General features: G+C 42.8%; 1 pseudogene; it reads right to left on the reverse strand.

Moving 5' to 3' along the window:
- Window positions 1–807: 807 nt before the first annotated feature.
- On the reverse strand, window positions 808–1,639 carry LOC138826574 (insulin-like growth factor-binding protein 3 pseudogene; annotated as a pseudogene).
- Between the last annotated feature and the right edge of the window lie 4,789 nt (window positions 1,640–6,428).

A 6,428-nucleotide genomic window follows, 5' to 3' on the forward strand; every position in this document is an offset into this window, starting at 1 on the left:
TCCATTATTGGTGAGGCCTGTGAGGTGTGGGGTACACTCCCAGCCTCCCCCATGCCCTGCTGGACCACAGCCAAGGCAACCCTGGGCCTTCCACTGGGCTCCATCCTTGAAAAGCTGCCTGATGGAGGGAGGTCAGAAAAATTTGCATTTACAAGTTTCCCAGAATGTGCTAGAACTTTTTTGGTCAGTTTTATAGAACTTTCTTGGTCAGTTAAGATTCCACCTCAATCTCTCCAGTATTTTCCAAGCAGATCAAGTCATTTGCAGATAATGAAGAAACTTTGTGGCCCAGGGGTCCAGGTCTTGGAATCAAAGATAGGACCAGGATGGCCAGGGGTCTCGTGTATGGTAGAGATGGCCAGGTGACTGGAGTTTCTGACTTTCCTGTTCTCCATGAGGCCTGAGCAGGGTGAAGGGCAAAGAGGAGATGTCTTCTACAATAGCCACTGAAGTGAGGGAGGTGGAAGGTTAGCTGTTCCAGTGGGCAGATATGGAGAGGATTCTAGAAGGGGATCAAGTCCGCTGCTTTCGGCAGGAGTATGTTATTTTACAGAAAGCAACAGAGAAATATTTTCTTTTCTGACTACTGAAAAGTGCAAATATGCTCAAGTTTACCATTTAAAGGAACAATAGACATTTCAAAAATCTCTGTCTAACCTTGGATTTTCTTTTTAAAAAAACACAAAAAACAGTTCCTCACAAAAAGAAATATAAGTTGAGGCTCTAGCCAGGTGTTTTTCTGTCCATGGCAGTCTTTTGTGCAAAGTAAAGTGTATTGGAGCTCCAATTAAACTGATGCAGTGAGGTTTACTGCCTCTGCATGCCGAGGCAGTACACGTCATGCGTGCCCTTGCTGTTGAAGCCTGGGAGGGGCTGACCATACTTCTCCACGCACCAGCTTTCTGCCTTTGGAGGGGCGACACTGCTACTTCTTATAAAGTCCTTTCTTGTTTCAGTTGGGGATGTGCACACCCCTGGGACTCAGCACATTGAAGAACTTCAGGTGATTCAGAATATCTTCCATGTCTCTAAGGCAGGGACCATATTCTGTCTCCCCTTTGGACTCGGGAGAAGTTCTGGGTGTCCGTGCTCTGGGACTCATAGTCGACTTTGTAGCGCTGGTAGTTCTTCACGGGAACTTTCTTGATGATATCCAGCTTTGAGTGAATGGAATGGAACTTGGAATCAGGCACCCTAGTGTGCTGGGCGGGGCAGGCTACCCTTGCCTTGGTCCTCCTCCGACTCACTAGCATTTCCTGAGGCAGAGGGCACAGGCAGCAGGTAGGCGTTCAGGTGGCCAGGAACGCTGGAGTTGGCGCAGAACCCGCGGCCATACAGCAGTGCCTGAAGCAGGCGTGGCTCAGCCATTGGCAGCTGGCAGCTGTGCCCCTAGTTGCAGGGTTTGGTGTAGACACGGCATGGCTGGCCCTCGCGCAGTGTGCATGTCAGGAAGCAGCCACAGCTTGGCTCGCACACCAGCTCAGCACACGCGGGCGCGGCAGGCGGAGGTGTGCACTGGGCCAGCGAGTTCGTATTGCAGGACTCTCAGCACACGACGGGGCCACATCACCAGCGGCCCAAGGAACAGGGCCAGGACAGTGAGCAGAGCTACCCAGAGGGTGGGGCGTGCCAGATGCATGGTGCCCATCGCAGTGGCCAACTGGAGTAAGTGGTTATGGGGAGGAGGCACGCGGTGCGAGATTGCGGGATCTGGAGCGCAACTACCGGTGCTGGGCCGTGCAGCTGCCCATATCGCACCTCAGTACCTATAAGTTCTAATGTCACCCTTATTCTGTCTTATAGTAGTTTGACTGATTTTAATGTACTTAATCCATTTTGAATTGATGTTAGTGCAAGCAGAGATCCACTTCTAGTTTTCTGTCTATGGATATCCAGTTTTCCCAACACCAATAGTTGAAGAGGCTATGATGTATGTGTATGTGTGTGTGGTGGTGGTGTGTGTGTGTGTGTGTGTGTGTGTGTGTGTGTGTGTGTGTGTGTGTGTGTGTGTGTGTGTGTTTGTCGGTCGTGGGGCTTGAACTCTGGGCCTTGGAGCTACCCCTCAGCATTTCATCTCCAGGCTAGTACTTGAACCACAGTTCCTCTTCCCATTTTCTTGTGGTTTATTGGAGCTAAGAGTCTCATGGACTTCCCTGTCCCTGCTGGCTTTCAACAACCATCCTCAGATCTCAGCCTCTGAGTAGCTAGTATTAAAGGCATGAGCCACAGGCACCCAGCAAGGCTATGTTTTTTCACATTACATCTTTCGCTCTTTTGCCGAATATCAGATGATTGTAAGTATGTAAATTTATTTCTGGGTCTTTTCATCTTTTTTAATATGTTTTCATTGTAAAAATAATGCACAAAGGGGTTACAGTTACATAAGGTAGGTAATGAGTTCATTTCCTCTCAAGCATTGTTACCTCCTCCCTTGTTTTTCCCCTACCATCCCTACCCTTCCACCTCCACAACTATTCCTTTCCATCCCCCTCCCCACTCCCTGCCTAAATTGTAAAGTTCGTTTTTGAACATAGTGTCTTGATCTCATTGTTAAAATGGGTCAAACTGTATCCCTAGTTAAGCATTTGGTTTTTTTCCCTTCACCTCCCAAAGCTAGAGAAATGTATATACAAGATACAGGGCACCAACATCAAAGAAACCAAAAAACCCACATAACTTAGGTTACAAGATTGGGTGGAAGAATGATGACTGTTGATTTAATTTGATAAGTATTCTATAGTTTTAATGGTAAGGCTTATTAACTCAAAGGGGGAGCAAAAACATTCAGAATAATGGACTGTGGCTACTACTCATTTGATGTGTGTGTATAGATTATGATTAATAAAAATATATCTATTAATTCCCAGTGGTAGACTGCTATGCTAACTGGGAGGAGACTTTGGTAATGCCAGGGCTTTGAATACTGGTAATGATGCAGAATATGAGGGGAGAGCATTTGCTAAGGATGTAACTTCCTAGGCTCATACCAAATACATTGAAGTAGAATGTTAAGTGATGATCGACTGAGCACGAAATTTTATTTGTTGACATTTTTGTTTTGTGAAGTCCAGGGATTTGAACCTAAACCCTGGGTGTTGTCCCTTAATTTTTTCTCAAGGCTAGTGCTCTACCAGTTGAACCACAGCTTCATGTCCATATTTTTTTGGTGGTTAATTGGAGATCAGTCTTTCCAAATTTCCTCTTTGGCTTGCTTCAAACCTGGTCCTCAGGTATCAGCCTCCCGAGTAGCTAGCATTCCAGTTGTGAGCCACCAGAGCCTGGCTAGAATCACATTTTAAAAGTATTCTGTAGGTGAATCAGATGTGTCTAGCTACTATTTGAGCACTTTGGTTCCAGTGGGTAATGTCAGATTTAGAATAACAGAATTTTTCTTCTTGTAACCCGGAGCATCCAATATCTATATAATTTATTCCGATCTTCATGTCTGATCTTTTTTTCTTTGTTGTACCTTCTTTTCTTACTTCACAAGCAAACACGTCAGTGATGTTTTCCTTTTCTGAAGCAAGTTACGTCCTTTCCCATCACTGAGGGATGTACTTGTTGTTCCTACTGCCTGGAGTATCTGCTTCTAGTTAATTGCATGGATGATGGCTCTCAGATTAACTATCTCCTCCTCAGGGATATGTCCTCACATACCCACTGTGAAGTTGTTGCCATGAAATTATCAATGTCATGTTTCTGATTTATAGAAATTATCATTATGATTTCTGGTTTTCTTTTCAGCATGAAATTGATGAGGAGAGAGCCACATTCACTTGTTTCTCCAACACCTATAATAGTGCCTGGTCCTTAGTGCTCAGAAGCCTTGCATGGGGATTAGCCTTCTCCAGCTCAATTTATCCTAGCTTCTGGTCAGGACAGCTCTTGAAGCTGATGTCTGGTTGCTAGCAATCATTCCCTCTCGTTCTTTGTGCCTTTCTGTGTTGCTTAATCAACCTTAGAGCAATATCAGTGCCTGACATCTATTTGCTGCTATGGAAAGATGGCTATGACATCATACAAGTTATGGGCATTGTTTTGTGAAGCTGTGTGAGGAGACGCAACCCCACACAAGTTCTCCAAGGCAAGTGTCTCCCATGCCCCGAAGTACATTCCACAACTCAGCATCCAAACTATCACCTACTCCCTGATGCATTCAGTGTATATTCCCATTTCCATTAAAAATAGAAAAATTCAAGATATGCCTTTGATGATTTGTCATTGAATGACTGAAACAAAGTATATAATTTGGGGGCTGGGAAGGTGGCTCAGTGGTAGAGTGCTTGCCTTGCATGCTTGAGGCCCTGGGTTCAATTCCTCAGCACCATATAAGCAAAAAGAAAATAAGCCAGAAGTGGCGCTGTGGCTCAAGTGGTAGAGCGCTAGCCTTGAGCTGAAGAGCTGAGGGATAGCGCCCAGGTCCAGAATTCAAGCTGACAACCAGACTCCCCCCAAAAAAAGTATATAATTTTATGTATTTGTAAGTCTTTTTCCATCTCTCTTGAGCCCTTGGCATATTTCTATGTGTTTGTAGCTTGGGAAGAGAAATAAGGTTTAATTCAGGATAGTCAAAAACATTTTGGGAGGGAATGCCAACTTTCCATCTGATGTTCTACAGATGGCCATCTTGGCACAGGAACTTAGTAGACTGTCATAGCATAAAATGTTTGTCCTGATTTCTACTTACTTTCCTCTGGGGTCACAGAGTGTGATATTCCTGCATACGTGTTTCTTGGCTACACTCGAGGGACCAGGTCTCCTCTGAAAATCTAATTACATAGGGGTAAGAGAAACTAAAACTCAGAACCCAGCTTCTCACATCACTAGGATTACAGGCCTGAGTCTCATATACTAACTCATAACTGCCTTTTTATATATCGTGTAGCCTGTTTCATTATATTCACCTCATAGACAGATATACAAATATATGTTTATATTTATTCATCTATTTATAATCAATGTTATATCTAGAAACACAAAAATATATATTCATATAATTATAATCAAAGCTATATTACCACTTTCCCCAATAATGTTTTACACTAATATTATGTGAAAAAGAATACTTAAGATTGAAAAGGTTAAAAGCCCTTGTAGTATGAAAAATTGTATTTGATCTTATATATCATATAATATACTATATAAAATGTAATGAATATAACATGTATTTCCATATAACTGATTTAATTGCTTCCTGATTTTGTGTTTGTCCATCTATATAAGCCTTCTTTCTTCTATTGATAATGGCTTATATTTTCCAGTGTTGATATTTCCTATGTATTTTGTCAAATAAATTCAGACCTAAGTAAAATTTTTATGTCACTGGAGCCAAATTTTTCTTCAATATTTCCCAAAGCACAATGAATCTACACACAGGTTTGAACTCACTATAGGAAGAAAGTCCCACATACCACTATAAGTATTGTAGCATTTGTCCCAATTGACAGACCAGCTTTCTAGGTCATCTGATCTGGTATGTCCTAGAGCTTTTGTAGCCACCTTATCACCCCATGCAGGCATGGCCTGGCTTCCTTGCAACTCTCTGTGCATTTAACTGTTCCCTTTATATCCAGTAGGGTCTCTTGTTCAGCCCCCTGTCACTCTGTGTTTTCCCACACACAGAACACATGTGCATGGTGCTTTACATTGTAGGTTGAAGAAAACCACATTTAAGACTCATGAATTGTATTACATAACATAAACATTGACATTTTAATAACGTTAGAAAAATAACTAGAATGATCATTTTACAACAATCAGGACCAAAAATAAATATAAAGATTTTCTAAAGAAATGTGGAAGCAATCTCTAAATCTGGATTGTCTTTTTTTTTTTAATTGTATTTTATTTTATTTGAGAACATACTGTACAGGGGGGCTACAATTACATGGGCAGGATAATGCATACATTTCTTACCAAGCATTGCAGCCTCCTCCTTTGTTTACCCTTCACTTCCCTTCCCCGCCTCCCCCCTCCCCCCACCCAATTTTACCCCCCTCCCCCCACCCTATTATACCCCCCTCCCCCCCCACACCGACATTGTAAAGCTGGTTTTGACAAGTTGCCTTCAGACACAAATTCTGCCTCAGCGTCCTCAAAAGGATCTACTTCCTTATTAAAGGCAGCATTTTCTTCCTGAGTCTAGGGAGCGACCGATCTTATTTCTCAATTGGAAATTGGATCCCCAGCAGCAGGACAGATTGGTCTGGATATTCTGTGAGGACAGATTCCCTTTCCTCAACTGAATCTAGACTTTGGACCTAACTTATTGGTTTTCCTGAACATAGACTGGGGTCATTTTCCATTTGCACACATTTACCCTGCACTCCAAGACCAATACTTTTTTACTGGTTTGGATGGGATCTAGGTGAATTGTGAATATGAATGGAAGACATTCTGGATCATCTTCTTCCTTGGTGGTATGTGCA

Source organism: Dipodomys merriami, unplaced genomic scaffold (assembly GCF_024711535.1).
Source record: "Dipodomys merriami isolate MVZ:Mamm:240054 unplaced genomic scaffold, mDipMer1.0.p SCAF_144, whole genome shotgun sequence".
In the NCBI taxonomy this organism is placed as follows: Eukaryota; Metazoa; Chordata; class Mammalia; order Rodentia; family Heteromyidae; genus Dipodomys; species Dipodomys merriami.